Genomic DNA, 16,323 nt, shown 5'->3' on the forward strand with positions numbered 1-16,323 from the left:
CGCAGGTCACTCCGACCCCTCACCACCACACTCCAGCAACACAACATTCCGTATCGCTGGCGGACCCCCAACTCACTCCATGTAATGCACGGGGAGACAACCCACAAGATCCAAGACCCGCAAGACTCAGCAGAACTACTACAGACCTTGGGTCTTACATGGGACTCAATCCTTCAGGCGAGCCCCGCAGCCTCCACCACACCGGCTCACAGCTGGAACCCAGCGGGCAGTGCCCCATTTGTACCTCGGAACCTCACGCCAGTTACATACGCTGCAGTTACCACCTAAATCGAAACGAGGCGCATTCACCTCAACCCCGACAGAGCCCTCACCTGACAATACCGGGCCCCACCACCCACCTCCATCGAGCAACCTAAAACCTCGGGGACTTTATTGAACTTTTCATTCAATCAGTATTTCAGTTACTACCTTATTTTCCGCATTTTATTTTGTTTCACTGACATGCAGCAAACCCTACCCGGCCTGCTGACACTAAGCACTTACTTCTCATCTCGCTATGGCAGCCTACCGCCAATTCAGTGTTTTTTCTTTTCAACATCCCATCACCCATAGCCAAAATTGAGGTACACATTTTAAGCCAAGATACTAAAGTAGCTAGGTGGTTTTTCTTTTACTTTTCAAATCAGCGCTTTCGCCTCATACTTCACATAGTTAACCCACTAGCACAGTACTTATCTAGCTTATACACTTTTCACACAATGCGCAGATTAAGCTAACGAGTTCAACTGTAAATTGTACTCAATAGAAGTCTATGCTTTGTTTGAGCATCTATATGCAAAATGCGCACTACTTAAATGCCATAATCTGGCTAAGCGTATATCTAGTATAGCAGGTTACACTACACATTACTGTAGTATGCTAACATATGTTTGACTAAGCTTGATAATAATAGTGGCACTCAATATAAATGCCTATGACGTAATCGTTATAACAAACCTTGTTTCATTATTCGTTTTTCTATGTTATGTTAATTTAAAAAAACAAGTGCTGAACTGTCGACGCTTTGCAGCAATATTGCTTTTGACCTCAATGTACATTTTCGCTTAAAAATGTCACTGTGATTTGCCTATTATTTAACAGTTACTTAAGTGTATCAATTACAGAAATGTGCCGAACATACAGCAACAACCACATGTTAATAAGCCTAACTTTTGAGCAACTTGCATACCTTAAACGTTGATCGCATGTATTTGCCTATTAGTCCTCATATCTACTTATAAAATGTGCAGCTTAATCCTGTCATGACAATGTTTCTGTTTATAATCCTGTGACTGCTGTCGTGGCATAACGGGCATGTTTGTAACCCATATTGCACAATAAAAATAAAGAATTGAAAAAAAAAAAAAAAAAAAAATTTTTATATTTTAATTTTATATATTTATGTAATTAATAAAGCCGTGGAATATTTTTGCCAAATAATCCTTGTGTCTGTGTTTATTGGAGGTTAATTGGTTATAACTGGAATAGGCCAAAGAGACGACAATGCGCATGTCATGAATCACACTTTTGGTTTAACCTCTCATACGTCAACTTTTTCTGCATATGGTCAATTTTCATATTTTAACTCATACTCCCTGCACTATGATTACTACAGTAGCACGGCCATATATATATTTTACATTTGGTCACCATGTATACACATTATACGTAGCCACTACAAGCTAATCCTGCGTTACGGTTTTTCTCCATAACAAATCAGGCGGGGTACTTCCTTACTCTAATTGTTCCCCTTCAACACATACGGTTAATAAAATCAACCACAGCATATCTAGTCTACGTTAGTATCACAGGATCCATTTCTCATACTATCATATCTATTTCTACCCCTTTAGGTTTATCCAGGTTTTCTATACCTTACGCACCATATACGTATACATACTATCAGGTACGTAAGCCTGCTCACGTGTCACATACGTTCTCCCTAAATAGGACATAGAGTACTGGCAAGTTAGGGGTATAGGCCCAAATAGGTATCTCCCCTCTTGGCATACCGCCTATAGTTTAGAGGTCCGCGAGGCCAACACCCCGCCTCAAACATTTCGGAGGCAAACACCCCTCGAGCCACACGTTAGTTAGCCGCCTCGCAAAGTTTAGAGAGGGCGTCACCTGTCACTCCCTTCCCCTGTTTTTCTTTTATTGTCATCGAGAGGCCTACGAATTCCTGCCACTACATGGGTGGCCTCAATATTCCCTCGCGCCAACGCATAGATAGAGCCTCTCATAGCCACTTGGCAAATAGCAGGGCCTCACCTGTCACCAAAGGACAAGATTAATTTTTTCGCCTCACACGGCATAATTAGCCCGCCAGTACATCCCCTGGGTTTCAACACTAACGGTATATTTTCTCATCTAGTATGTCTCAAGAAGGGGTAGAGGATTTCTCCATCCCGAGCACTCCGGCTAGACCAAACTCCCCACCACCGGAAGAAGACATGGCTAGTCCTGCATCATTCAGGTCCTGGACAATCCCTCGCATAACTAGCGAACTCAGGAGGCGACACATTCCTTTCCCTACTGCCAGGAAAGCGGAACTATACAAACTGTTGCACACCTCAACTGATAACTCTGATGCAGGGGAAGGGACTAGCCAGTCTAACCCGACAGATATACATGGCATGCTTACATCCCTCATGTCATCGATGGGCAAGGTAAACTCCAGGCTGGAGAAACTGGAATCGGTCACCACAGCCCTTACCTTGGCTTGGTCAGCCACTGTGACCCCTCCGCCACTGGTCGAGTTGCCACTAGTTTCTCCAGCCACCACCTCTGACGAGCAGGAGGTTAACCCTGCCCATATGATACCTGAGCACCTTAAGAAAGACATCCTGGAAGGTAAAGATGTCAACTTAGCTGCACTACTAATTGCCTCCCAGGATGTGGTGGAGCATAAAACTTATGCGTATGAGGATATTTCTGTGGTGGTCAAGTCCAGGGATGCACGCCTAAACAGGAAACTCACCATCCCGGAATTTGTGTTGGCTTTTGGCATCTACCGGGATGTCATATGTGCCGTTTACCCACACAGGCGTGAGGAATTTGACATGTATATGCACAAGCTGGTGGACCTGGGCAATAAATATGGTGGATCGGCATTCTACGATTACCATAGATCTTTTTCTGCAAAAGTGTCAGGCGCCTTCTCACAGTACGGGACAAGGTCCAACTGGAGTAAGATAGACACAGTGATTTTCTGCAGACACTTTGCAGGGCTAAGGACGCCGGCTTGTGCATACTGCTCCTCCATGTCTCATTCGGCAAATTTTTGTCCCACCACTGCTAACGAGCATACCCACGTGCAAGGACCTAGCTCCGCTGGTCCTACGGAGAAAATAGCTAAAGACAAACTGGGTAGACCTATCAAGTTTCTGGGCAAATCCCAGATATGTAATAACTTTAATGTTGGTACATGTAATTACAGCGGTTGTCGTTTATTGCATATATGCTCAAAATGTTTCAGGGCACATGCAAAAATCATGTGTCCCAATAAAATGTATCCCAAACAGTACCTAACGTCTATCAACATATCCCTACTTGCGACATTTCTGTCACAGCATCCATCTACACATTTAGTAGATTTCATAATCTCTGGTCTATCAGAAGGATTCCACACAGGTATCATACATATGCCTTCAGGAATCCTGGAATGTCCAAATCTACAATCCGCCCAACACAACCCTACAGCTGTTGACACACTCATAGCTAAAGAAGTGTCAGAAGGTTTCTTATTGGGACCTTTTCAATCCCCTCCTTTCACTACATGGAGGACAAACCCTATCGGGGTTGTCACAGGAAAATCTTCCAACAAGCAGAGACTTATTATCGATTTGTCGGCACCACACACCTCTACCACTCCTAGCCTCAACTCCCTAATACCATTGGAGGAATTCTCCCTGCAATATTCCACTATAGACCACGCCATTACGGCTATCTTACAGGCAGGAGTCGGTGCATGGCTCAGTAAGACCGACATAACAAATGCATTCAAACTACTACCAATCCACCCCACACTGTGGCACCTACATGGCATCAAGTGGGAAGGGAACTACTACTTTTTCTCATGACTAACTTTTGGTTCTAAAAGTAGTCCAGCCATATTTGACACATTTGCCGAAATCCTATGCTGGTTACTACTCAATATATCCAGATGCCCTACAGTCATACATTATCTGGACGATTTCCTAATGGTCGAGGAGAATTCTTCCCCTCCCAGTAGCCTCAAAGAAACTGTCAGCCTATTCAACCAGTTGGGGGTCCCAGTCTCCCCTACCAAGACCGAAGGCCCAGATACCATCATCACTTTCCTGGGCATCATGCTAGACTCAGCCAACATGCAAGCTAGCCTACCACGCACCAAGATAGAAAACATCCTGACAAACATCAACCTCTATATACAACTACGCACTTGCAACCGCAAAGAATTACAATCTTTACTGGGGTCACTCAATTTTGCCATGCGTATTATACCTCAAGGCCGTGCTTTCATATCACGTCTCCTCAGCATGTTCCCACGGTTTCTACATGATGCACACATATTACCCCTAGATACCCAAGCCACGGCAGACCTTCTCATGTGGAGAAACTTTTTAAACTCCTGGAACGGAAAAAGCATGTTCCTCCCTCAATTGTCTGACACTTCTCCTACTGTTTGGACAGACGCGGCGTCTACCACAGGTTTTGCAGCGATTTTTGGGAACGAATGGCTTTGGGGTAGCTGGCCTTCAGAGGTGCAGGACCTGGAGTGTTTTTTCTCTACCTCAGCTCTTTTCGAGATATATCCCATCGTGGCGGCTGCCGTGGCATGGGGACATCTATGGACAGGTTCATCAGTCAGGTGTTACTCAGACAACCAAGCAACCTGTTCCATTATCAACAAAGGTCGCTCCAACTCCCTTACTATCATGAGATTTTTGAGGAAACTCACTTGGTTGGCAGCATGTCATAATTTTTTCTTGCATTGTGTTCATATTCCAGGTATTTGTAACGAGGCAGCTGATAATTTGTCTCGTTTTAAATTCCAGGCCTTTCATCAACTTCTCCCATCAGCCGCGCTCACAGCCACGGCCACTCCACTGTTCCATCAGCTAACAATGGACTAGAAGTTATCATGCAACATTGCAGAACTTTGTCCCAACTAGCTCTATCTACAAATACCAGGAAAACCTACAACAGAGCTTTCAGTTTATTCAAAAGATTCCTTTTGGAACACAACATATTACAACCATTCATCATGACATCTTTTTTAGGTTTTGCCTCTTTTTGCCACATCAAACTCAAACTTTCTTACAACACAATCAAACTATATCTTACAGGCATCCAACATCACATGCTGACCTTACAACCCAACAACTCAAGTTTCATGTCATCATACCAAATCAAGAACATCCTTAGGGGTATACAAAGATCCGAACCCCCGCATACAGCACAGAGGCTTCCTATAGATTTTCATATCCTTAAGAAATTATCACAACTACTAGATCTAAAACCCTTCTCCTTCAACACAACTCTAGTCATCAAAACAGCTATTTACGTGGCTTTTTATGGGTTTCTGAGACCTAGAGAGTTTACCGGCATCAATACAACACAATCCACTCACCTACTGCTTCATTCGCACTTAACCAAACACATGGACTATTATATCCTGACACTACCTCATTCCAAAAACAGTCAACACGCTCCACCCGTAGAGGTTAAATACTATCCGACTCACAACAGATGGTGCCCCGTCCAAATACTGGACTCTTATACAGAGAGTCTCAAGGCACCACCATCACAACCACTTTTTGTTCTACGAGGTTCAGTTCTCACTACTACCAACTTCATGACCCAGGTTAGGTCATTACTAACACAGCTGGGACTCAAGCCAGCTAACTATTCAGGCCACTCCTTCCGCATAGGAGCAGCCTCCACAGCCTCCAGTGTTAACATACCGGTTCATGTTATCAAGACACTGGGGCGCTGGAAATCATCCGCTTACACACGATACATTCCTAACCCTGTACAAGAAGTAAGAAATGCTTTTCAGAACATGTCTTGTTAAAAGTATGTATATTGGTAGTTTGTATTAAATATTGAAATTTCTATTTTTGCCCTCTTTATTTTCAGGCCTACCTCATCGTCGGTTTCGGCACACCACAACCGACTTGCTACTTTTATACCATCCTACACTTATTAGGTCTTATTTCTCTTTGCCATCATGAGCCCTTCACACAAGTAGTAAGGCCTTTTGGCCTGTGTTTGTGGGAGGGGCGTATGACACACCCCTTCCCTACTTAAGGGACACCCCTTACCTGGCTCCATACCTTCGAGGTCAGCGTTGCATCACCCTCCCACCCACACCTCTTTATCAACTCCTTTTTCTTACATTTCTTCTTGGTGGGCCCTCTTTATTTTCAGACCTACCTCATCGTCGGTTTCAGCACACCACAACCGACTTGCTACTTTTATACCATCCTACACTTATTAGGTCTTATTTCTCTTTGCCATCATGAGCCCTTCACACAAATATAAAAATGCATTTAATTTATTTTATAACCTGTCTAATATATTTTTTTTTACACCTCCTACCAGCAGGGGGACTGTCTAATATTTTAGACAGTCCCCCTGCTGGCAGATCCACAGCCAGCTATAGGGGGCCATGTGATCGCTCTTTGAGAGCGATCACATGGCCCCTGGGGGCCTGATTTGCCGTGGGAGGGCTGCCTGGGCTGTGAGGCAGTCCTCCCGAAGCGGAGCGGCGGGAAGGTGAGTATACTGGGCGCTCCAGCCGTTACGGCGTGCTATGCCGTCACAATGGCTTTAAAGCCCACTTAAACCGTGACGGCATAGCACGTCGTAACGGCGTTAAGAGGTTAATATAAGTTCTGATGGTAAGAAAAAAAAAAAAACCACCTTAACAGGTTTGGGATATATATTATAAGAAAATTAATAAGGTTGCATATCAATGTAAACAGACAGGCCTTATTACTTTTAATAATGATTATACAACTGGTACCATTAATTGGAGAAGGGGACACATGTTAGTCATTATTTTTTTTTATTTTTTTTTATATTCTTTATTTTTCTTGTGCTTGTAATTACAACATGCTTGCAGTGCCAAGACGGTGTGTACAAGTTATTCAGTTTCATACAATGTCATGGTAGAGGAAACAGCACATTTAAATTTTTTAGATAGATAGAACAAGCTTGGTACATGAGGATAAAACTGTTATAGCTGAGCTGTACATGCGTAGTTGAGTAGTTATTATGCTAATATACGATTAGTAAGTTACAGGCTATACAAGCTAACTTCTGGTGTGTAGATTTCTCCACACTGCTTTAAATTAACCACCAGGGGGCAGCGAGTCGCTGAGCTTGCCGGGCAAAGCATATATTTAGGCTTAGACATTTTTAAAACCTTTTCCCTGCAGTTCTGCAGTGATTAAATCAACTGTATTAAAATCATAAATGGTATGAAAAGGACAATGTTAAACTAAAGAATATACAGTGCTTTGCTAGACTGGCATTATACAAGGTTAGCAGCTGCTTAGTTGCTCCTGTAGCTGCGCTGTCGTCCTGGCCATCAACAAGTCCCTTGTATTTCCTGCTGGTTGTGATACCGGAGAAACTGACGGAAGCCAAGCACAGAGAGATGGACACAGGTTTCTTCAGGAAGGAAGAGATTCTTTATTGGATCACCGATCGGGACTCAGAGGGACTAGCGTCACCAAAATACAGCAAAGTCTGAGTACTGAATACATAGAGTACATTCCTTATATAGCACTGTAGCTCCTCCCACAATTAACTACACCCACACATACCCTTAACCTATTTAATGAATAGAGTCTAAACTCATCCATCCGGTCTAACCACGTGGCTCATCTGATACAAAGGAGAGGGACGCGTAATTCCAGTTCTTACATTCCTGCACCTGGTCAGTACAGTGATGACAGTATCTTAGCTACGTGTAATTAACCAACTGATACTACAAACACATATACATACATATGCCTTGTGGCAATCTTAGCCTGCTAAACTTGTATTTTACTGGAATTACATCACATTCCCCCCTTTGATGCCTCTGATATTTCACAATTACTTGAGGCATCACTTAACCTTGGTTTGCATATACCTCAGGTTACCATGAACCAGACCAGACTTATCTTATGATGTGAATCTTCAACATTCATCTTCTTGCATTGGTTCTCCCTGATCTAGAGCCTTATACTTATATATCGCCATTATCTGTGCAGCAGCCTTCCTCTCTGCTATACTTCCTATCAGGCTTTGCACAGACCTAACTACTAAGGGTATAAGACACGGTAGGAGTAGACACAACAGTAAAATCAGTAGGACTCCACCTACCACTGCCTTAAGCCCTCCAAACCACTCATACCAGCTACCAAACCAACTACTTGGATTGTACCCTTTCCATACCTGAGTAGGCACATGCGCTAGTTTAACCATATGGCTAGTAAGCTCAGCTATTGCTTGCCCTTCGTCATCTATTTGAAGACAGCAATTACTTAGGTTAAACTTCCCACATACACCTCCCTCTACTGCCAAAAGGTAATCCAAGGCTAATCTATTTTGGTAGACTGCTGTCCTCATCCTGGTGTTATGCTTCGCTAGAAGATTGAGCGCTTGTGATGTCTCATTTGTGATAATCTCAACCACCGCCTGTAATCTTATAATACGGTTGAGCATATAAATAGGGGTTCTATAACCAAAGGTACCATCCTCAGCCCACGTGGCTGGCCCATAATAATCTATGATACGCTGGGGAGGCCATTCGTTATCTTCCCAGGTACCTATCTCTATGGGTCCCCTTTTCTTCCTATGATTCACATCATACACTTTAACACCTAAAGTCTCACCTGTTTCAATCGGTAACAAGAAGAAGGATGGTTTGAGCATACCTAACACACATGCCCCTTCCCAGTCCTGTGGCAACTCCGAATAGGCTTTCTTACCACAGATCCAGTACAAATTTGCTGGGGCTCTCCAGGTAGATGTGATGGATAGATCAAACCACACGTCCTTTAAATTGGCATATCTAGCAAACGGGTTAGATGGTTCTGAGACATTTGAAGCCGACCACCAAGTTGTATTCTTTGTATCATCATCATAAGCTTTTTGCCCTAGACAAGTTAATTCTCCTACAGAAGTATTATACATCATTCCTTTCCTTGCTATGCAAACATAACCTATGATGGAGGTCTTTAATCTCCACTCAGATTTACCTCTAACACTCATCTGATAATCGGCTTGTGTAGATATTAATTGGTCAACTGCCTCAGAACCGGACATTACCTCCTTTGCTTCCCAAGGCCATTGGTCTCCCATGTTAGTACCTCCACACACATAGCAGTTGGTAACATTAAGACTACCGGCAATACTTTCAGCTAGATCAATGAACAGGTTTTTAGCATTATGGGGGATCTTATTATCTATACTCATCTCTTCGTAAAAGGAATGGTATACTTGATGAGTCTGGGAGGATACCGTATCAGTCTCTATCCCTATAAATAATATTGTCCCAGGGTCTAAACCCGTCCCGTATATTTGAAACACAAATAAATTACCATATTTATCTAAGAACTTGTCGGGGTTATTTATAAGAATATGGACTGGATTGCATTCCATAGACTTACAGTATGGATTGGTAGGCAACTTAGTAACAATCATGTCTTTGTCTACTGTCTGTCCCCAAGTCGCCCACCCCACACAAGACCAATATGGACAAAAGTTATAATCTCTATTTGGGCATCTAGGACTTACATATTTATTTTTGCTACTGGGACAAATATATTTATCGTTAGACCCATACGTCCTCTCCCATCTAAGATCCCCACATACATTCCACGGCTTTCTACCACTCGATATCGCTTTACACGCATCAAATAGCAGAACACCCGAAGAATGTACGGATTCTAACACCGTTTTATTAATTAGGGTCCCCTGAGGATCTCCATTCCTGAGAGTCAACCAAATTGTACGAGGTTGATACTCCGGACTGAAGCACTTAGGTTCTCCTACTCCTAAATGGCACACACTATAATCTATATTTAAGTATCTACATCTCGATACATCTCCTTTACACTCGTATTGTGAATGCCAAATTAGGGTTTGGGAAATATGGTTACCTGTTCTCGTAGTCTTAATGCATACCTCACAGCTAGGAGTGTCGGTACCTCTACCTTCCTGAATATAAAAACACATATAAATAAACACTATCAAAAGCACATCTTTCGCCGTCATCCTCAGTCTTCGTCCGTGCGATGGAACCTCAGCTTCCAGGATGTGAGGGCTGCAGGGAATGGAGTTCTGCTCATCTTCACAGGTGTCCCTTCGAGACTTTCCTGGCTTATACACTATGTGATGGTAAGCGGACAGGCTTTATTATGGCCTTCTCACTCACACCTGTAACAATAAAATTTGTAATCCACAATAATTCCTCGTTACTCCGACTGAGTAGTGTGTTTTAACCGGATCTTGCAGGGATTCTCTGGATCTACTGTAACTTGCCAAGAATCGACTGCTGCTGGTTTAACCCTGGAGTGATGTATCCACGGAGTCACTTCTGCTACTTTTATTGCTGTAGGGGTAGACAAAAGAACAACATAAGGACCTCTCCACTTGGGCCCTAACGGTACATTATTCCACTCTTTAATCCACACTTGATCTCCTGGATGATAACTATGAACAGGGGGATAAATATTCACAGGTAATCTATCTTGTACCCATTTCTGTACCTCCTCCATAGTCTTACCCAACTCTACAACCTGCTGCCGGGTAATTCCTTCTCCCAACTGACTCAAATCCCCCCTTAAGTTACCAAGTACGGGAGGTGGTCGCCCATACATGATTTCAAAAGGAGAGAGGCCCATCCTTCTGGTAGGGGTACTGCGGATTCGCAATAAAGCTATGGGTAAGAGAACGTTCCACTTAAGTTGGGTTTCCTGACACATTTTAGCCAACTGGTTCTTAATAGTTCTATTCATTCTCTCTACCTTACCAGAACTCTGGGGTCTATATGCAGTATGAAGCCTCCACTTTATACCAAGCATATGAGTCAGTTGTTGTAGGCACTGGTGAACAAAAGCTGGACCATTGTCCGATCCTATAGAACAGGGTAGTCCATATCGGGGTATTATTTCTCGTAGCAGGAATCTCACAACTTCTCCTGCTTTCTCTGTACGAGTAGGACATGCTTCTACCCAGCCTGAATAGGTGCACACAATTACCAGCAGGTAACGATGTCCACCCGATTTAGGCATCACTGTAAAGTCTATTTGTAGATCGGACATGGGGAGTCCCCCCATAAACTGAACTCCTGGTGGCTTTACTGGTCCTTGTCTTGCATTATTCTTAGCACACGTTACACATCTGCGTACAATGGCCTGAGTCAAGTTGGACAATCTTGGTATGTAGAAATGTTTTCTAAGAGATTCTTCAGTACTGTCTCTCCCAGAATGTGTCCCGTTGTGATAATTTTGGACAATTTCTACCGCTAGCGATGCTGGTATAACTATTCTTCCATCTTCTAGCTGATACCACTTGTTCTCCAGATACTTTCCCGGTTCAGTCTTTAACCACTCCTCTTCTTGAGCTGTATAAACTGGAGTCCATTGGGACAGTGGAGTTGGTATAAGAGCAGCTATATGCCCTACATACTCCTGTCTTCCTGATTCAGCAGCACGCTTAGCTGCACTATCTGCCATCCGATTTCCCTTGGTTACATCACCATCACCTCTCAGATGTGCTCGACAATGTATGATACCGACTTCTTTCGGCTCCCACACTGCTTCCAATAGTTGTAGGATTTCAGCTGCGTACTTGATTTCTTTGCCTTCTGAATTCAGTAGTCCTCTTTCTTTATACAAAGCTCCGTGGGCATGAGTGGTTAAAAACGCATACTTAGAGTCCGTATAGATATTTACTCTTAAACCTTCAGCCAATTGTAACGCTCGTGTTAGTGCTATTAATTCTGCCTTTTGTGCTGATGTTCCTTTCGCCAGTGGCCGAGCTTCTATCACCTTGTCTATTGTTGTTACTGCATATCCTGCATAGCGGATCCCTTCTTTCACATAACTACTGCCGTCGGTGTAATATTGAACATCGGGGTTCTGGATGGGAAAATCACGAAGATCTGGTCTACTTGAGAATACTTCATCCATTACTTCCAAACAATCATGTTGACTTTCAGTAGGTTGTAGCAAAAGGGTAGCTGGATTTAAGGTGTTTACAGTCTCTAAATGCACTCTTGGGTTTTCACACAACATTGCTTGATACTTGGTCATACGGCTATTACTAAACCAATGATTTCCTTTGTAATCCAACAACGTCTGTACTGCATGTGGGACTCGTACATAAAGTTCTTGACCCAGAGTGAGTTTATCGGCTTCAGCTACTAGCAGGGCGGCTGCAGCTACGGCTCTTAGACAAGGTGGAAGTCCGCTGGCCACTGCATCCAATTGTTTAGACATGTAGGCAACAGGTCTTTGCCATGATCCCAAGTACTGTGTCAATACTCCCACAGCCATTCTTCTTTGCTCGTGTACATATAAGTAGAATGGTCGTGTGTGATCAGGTAGACCTAATGCTGGGGCACTCATCAAAGCCTTCTTCACATCTTCAAATGCCGTTTGCTGTTCTTGGGTCCATAAGAAGGGGTCGTGCTCTGTACCTTTGATAGCTGCGTACAGAGGTTTTGCTAGTATCGCATAGCTGGGAATCCATATCCTACAGAAGCCTGCTGCCCCCAAGAATTCTCGCACTTGTCTTCTATTCTTGGGTATTGGTATTTGGCAGACAGCTTCTTTTCTCTCTGGCCCCATAATTCTTTGACCTTCAGAGATATGGAATCCTAGATACTTGACAGTTGGCAAACACAACTGAGCCTTCTTTCTAGACACCTTGTATCCTGCCTTCCAGAGAATGTGTAGTAGATCGTGCGTTGCTTGCTGACAGATTTCTTTTGTAACTGCTGCTATCAACAAGTCATCTACATATTGTAACAATACACACTCTCCTGGGATGGACTCGAAATCCAATAGATCTTGACTTAGGGCTGAACCAAATAGGGTAGGTGAATTTTTAAACCCTTGGGGCAGTCTTGTCCAAGTCATTTGGCGTTTTGAGCCCGTTACAGCGTTCTCCCATTGGAAAGCGAAAATACATTGACTTTCTGCGGCAATTCGGAGGCAAAAGAAGGCATCTTTGAGGTCTAAAACTGTGAAGTAAGTAGCCCCGCCCGGAATTAAAGCAAGCAGGTTATATGGATTGGGTACAACTGGATGTATGCTAACAACCGCATCATTGACTGCTCTTAAGTCCTGCACAGGTCGATACTCATCTGTGCCGGGCTTTTGAACAGGCAGCAATGGGGTGTTCCAGGGGGAAGTACAGAATTTTAGGATACCATACCGTATGAACTTATCCAGATAGGATTGGATGTTCTTCTTAGCCTTCTGCGGAATGTGATATTGTCTTAGGCTCACTGGATAAACCCCATGTTTCAGTTCAATTTTTATTGGTGGAATATTGCGGGCCAGTCCTGGTGGGTTGTTCTCTGCCCAAACTCCTGGTATGTTAAACAATGTCTCATCACTCCTAGGGTTTTGGCTAGTCAACACTGTATAAAGTCGCCACTCTTCTTCCTTTGGTACGGATAAAGTCATAATACCTGAAGGTCCATTAAACTTTAAAGATGTTGTTCCATCTGGTAGGAACGTAATCTGCGCTTGTAATTTGGATAGCATATCACGTCCCAGCAATTGGACTGGACATTCAGGCATATAAAGGAATTGGTGTTTTACTACGTGGCCTCCCAATGTACAGAGTCGACTTTTAAGAACCGGTCTTTCAGCACTTCTTCCAGTTGCTCCTATCACAGTAATAGTCCTTCCAGATGGAGGAGCAACTAGATTAGTCATCACTGAATGTTCAGCACCAGTGTCGATCATGAACGCACTCCTTTTCCCCCCTATTGATACATCGACCATAGGCTCCGCTCGACCAAGGGGGATGGAGCCCGGTCGGTATCAATAGTCCTCCATGACCGTGTCAGCCAATCCTACAAAGTCCCTACCTTCTCTATCGCGGGACCTTTGCGCTGCTGGAATATATCTGTCTTCCCTAACACTTCCTCTGTTCCCATTACTCCCTCTATAACCATTACTCCCTCCGGGGCCTCCTCTACCTCTCGCTCTGCCTCTAAAGTTTCCGTAGCCTGCCCTGGGTAGGACCCTCTCGTACTGCTCTCTTTGCGGACATTCGTTCCTCCAATGCCCTTCTTCCTTGCAATACGCACACTGATCCCTACTCAAAGGCTCCCTACTCCATCTATTATTGCCTCTATCTGGGCCCCGTTTATCTACGCCTGCGATCGCTACCGCTAGCATATCAGCCTTTTTACGCATCTTGCGCTCCTCCTCTTTCTTGCTTTCTGTTTCCCTATTCATATAGACCTTATTAGCTACCTCCATTAGTTGGGTGATTGACATACCTGCAAACCCTTCTAGCTTTTGTAGCTTGCGCTTAATATCTCCGTAAGCTTGGCTGACAAAGGCGGAGTTCACCATTCGGGAATTGTCTGCGTCTTCCGGATTAAAGGGGGTGTACAAGCGGTACGCCTCCAATAATCGGTCATAAAAGACACTGGGCGCTTCATCGCTTTTCTGGATCACCTCAACTGTCTTCGACATGTTAATGGCTTTCTTTCCTCCGGCTTTCATGCCAGCAATTATAGCGTCTCTATAGGCTCTGAGTTGAACCATATCAGCACCATTTACGTTCCAATCGGGATCAGTGTTGGGATAATGTGTTGCGGCCCATGCTGCTGGATTAGCTTGGTTCAAAGCACGGGCTCTATCCTCTAATGCTTTAATGGCTGCTTGATTTATTCTTGTCCTTTCCTCATTGTTAAATAAAGTCATTAATAACTGCTGGCAATCAGCCCATGTCGGATTATGTGTCTGTACTATTGAGGTGAACAGATCAGTCATGGCTTGTGGTTTCTCAGTATACGAGGAATTATGGGTCTTCCAGTTTAAAAGGTCGGTTGTAGTGAAGGGAACATATACGAAGACAGGGTCAGCGTGTGCCATTTGACCTGCGGCATCGATATAAGCTGACCCGGGATTCAGACGAAGAGGCATCTGATAGTGCTTTAATTGTTGGGCACCAGTCAACTGTCGGGTTTGGATGGGGCTACGTAGAGAGGCGTCAGTCATGGGTTCCGGTCGGGGAGAGATAGGGTATGGGGATGTGGGAGGTTGGTTTTGGGAAAAGGTAGTGAATAGAACACTTCGGGCCGAGCTAGATGAAGCTTGACCGGAAGTCTGAAGTGGCGCCAAATCAGGATATTCGTTTCTAATGGGGGTGGGTTCTGGTTCCGGAAGGGGAGATTTAGTATGAGGGGGGGTGGATCCTGTACTGGAGGAGGAAGCGGAAGTGGATGAGGGTAATGAGGGGAGGGGTGCAGGGCTTCCTGCATTTGCGTCACTTCCTCTTACCGGAAAGTAAGGGGGCGGCAAAGGGATCTCGGACTCAGGGGGCGTGTCCAAAATGGGCCTAACACCAGTCCTAGTGGACGAACAAGTCCTAGCTACCATGAGGCGACACTGCTCCTCGTGGCATGTCTGGAGCCATTTTGGCGAGTCATTTACGGCCTGTCTCCAACAGTCAATATAAGGAAACTGGCCGTAAAGTTCAGGCCTACCTGATACAGCCACGTGTAAGCGCTGTACCAGAGTTGGATCCAAACTGCCACGTGGCGGCCATGCCGCAACCAAAGTAGGCCACTCCCTAGTGCACAAAGTGACCAAACGTACAGGAGACATCTTTACCCCAAAATCACAAATTTTAAATCCCTTTTTAAAATTCTTAACCATACATCCTAAGGGATCCGGAATCGTTGACTGCGACGCACCCATATTTAACAGTGGAACGTTGTCGACAACGATTACTATACACGCGTACTATTCAACAGTCACACCCGTTTCCTCTGGCAACAGCACCACGTGGTACGGTTATCAAGTGAAACGTACACAATAACAATAAACACAGAGGGAATTCCCGTACACACACAGCTGCTACACCAGTCACTATATAATCAATATTATGCCCTTTGGCGTAACTACACAGTCACCCACGCTATAATTCTCTATATACGAATTACCCGTCTATAACACACCCCAGTAACATCGTCTTTTACAAATAGCGGTTACAGTACGGTTAGCATAGGTCAAAGCACAAGTTAAGGTCACAATACAATTATTAGTGGTTATGGTGTTAAACATGCAATGGACGACAATGATTAGT

Source organism: Pelobates fuscus, chromosome 2 (genome assembly GCF_036172605.1).
Source record: "Pelobates fuscus isolate aPelFus1 chromosome 2, aPelFus1.pri, whole genome shotgun sequence".
Taxonomy (NCBI): domain Eukaryota; kingdom Metazoa; phylum Chordata; class Amphibia; order Anura; family Pelobatidae; genus Pelobates; species Pelobates fuscus.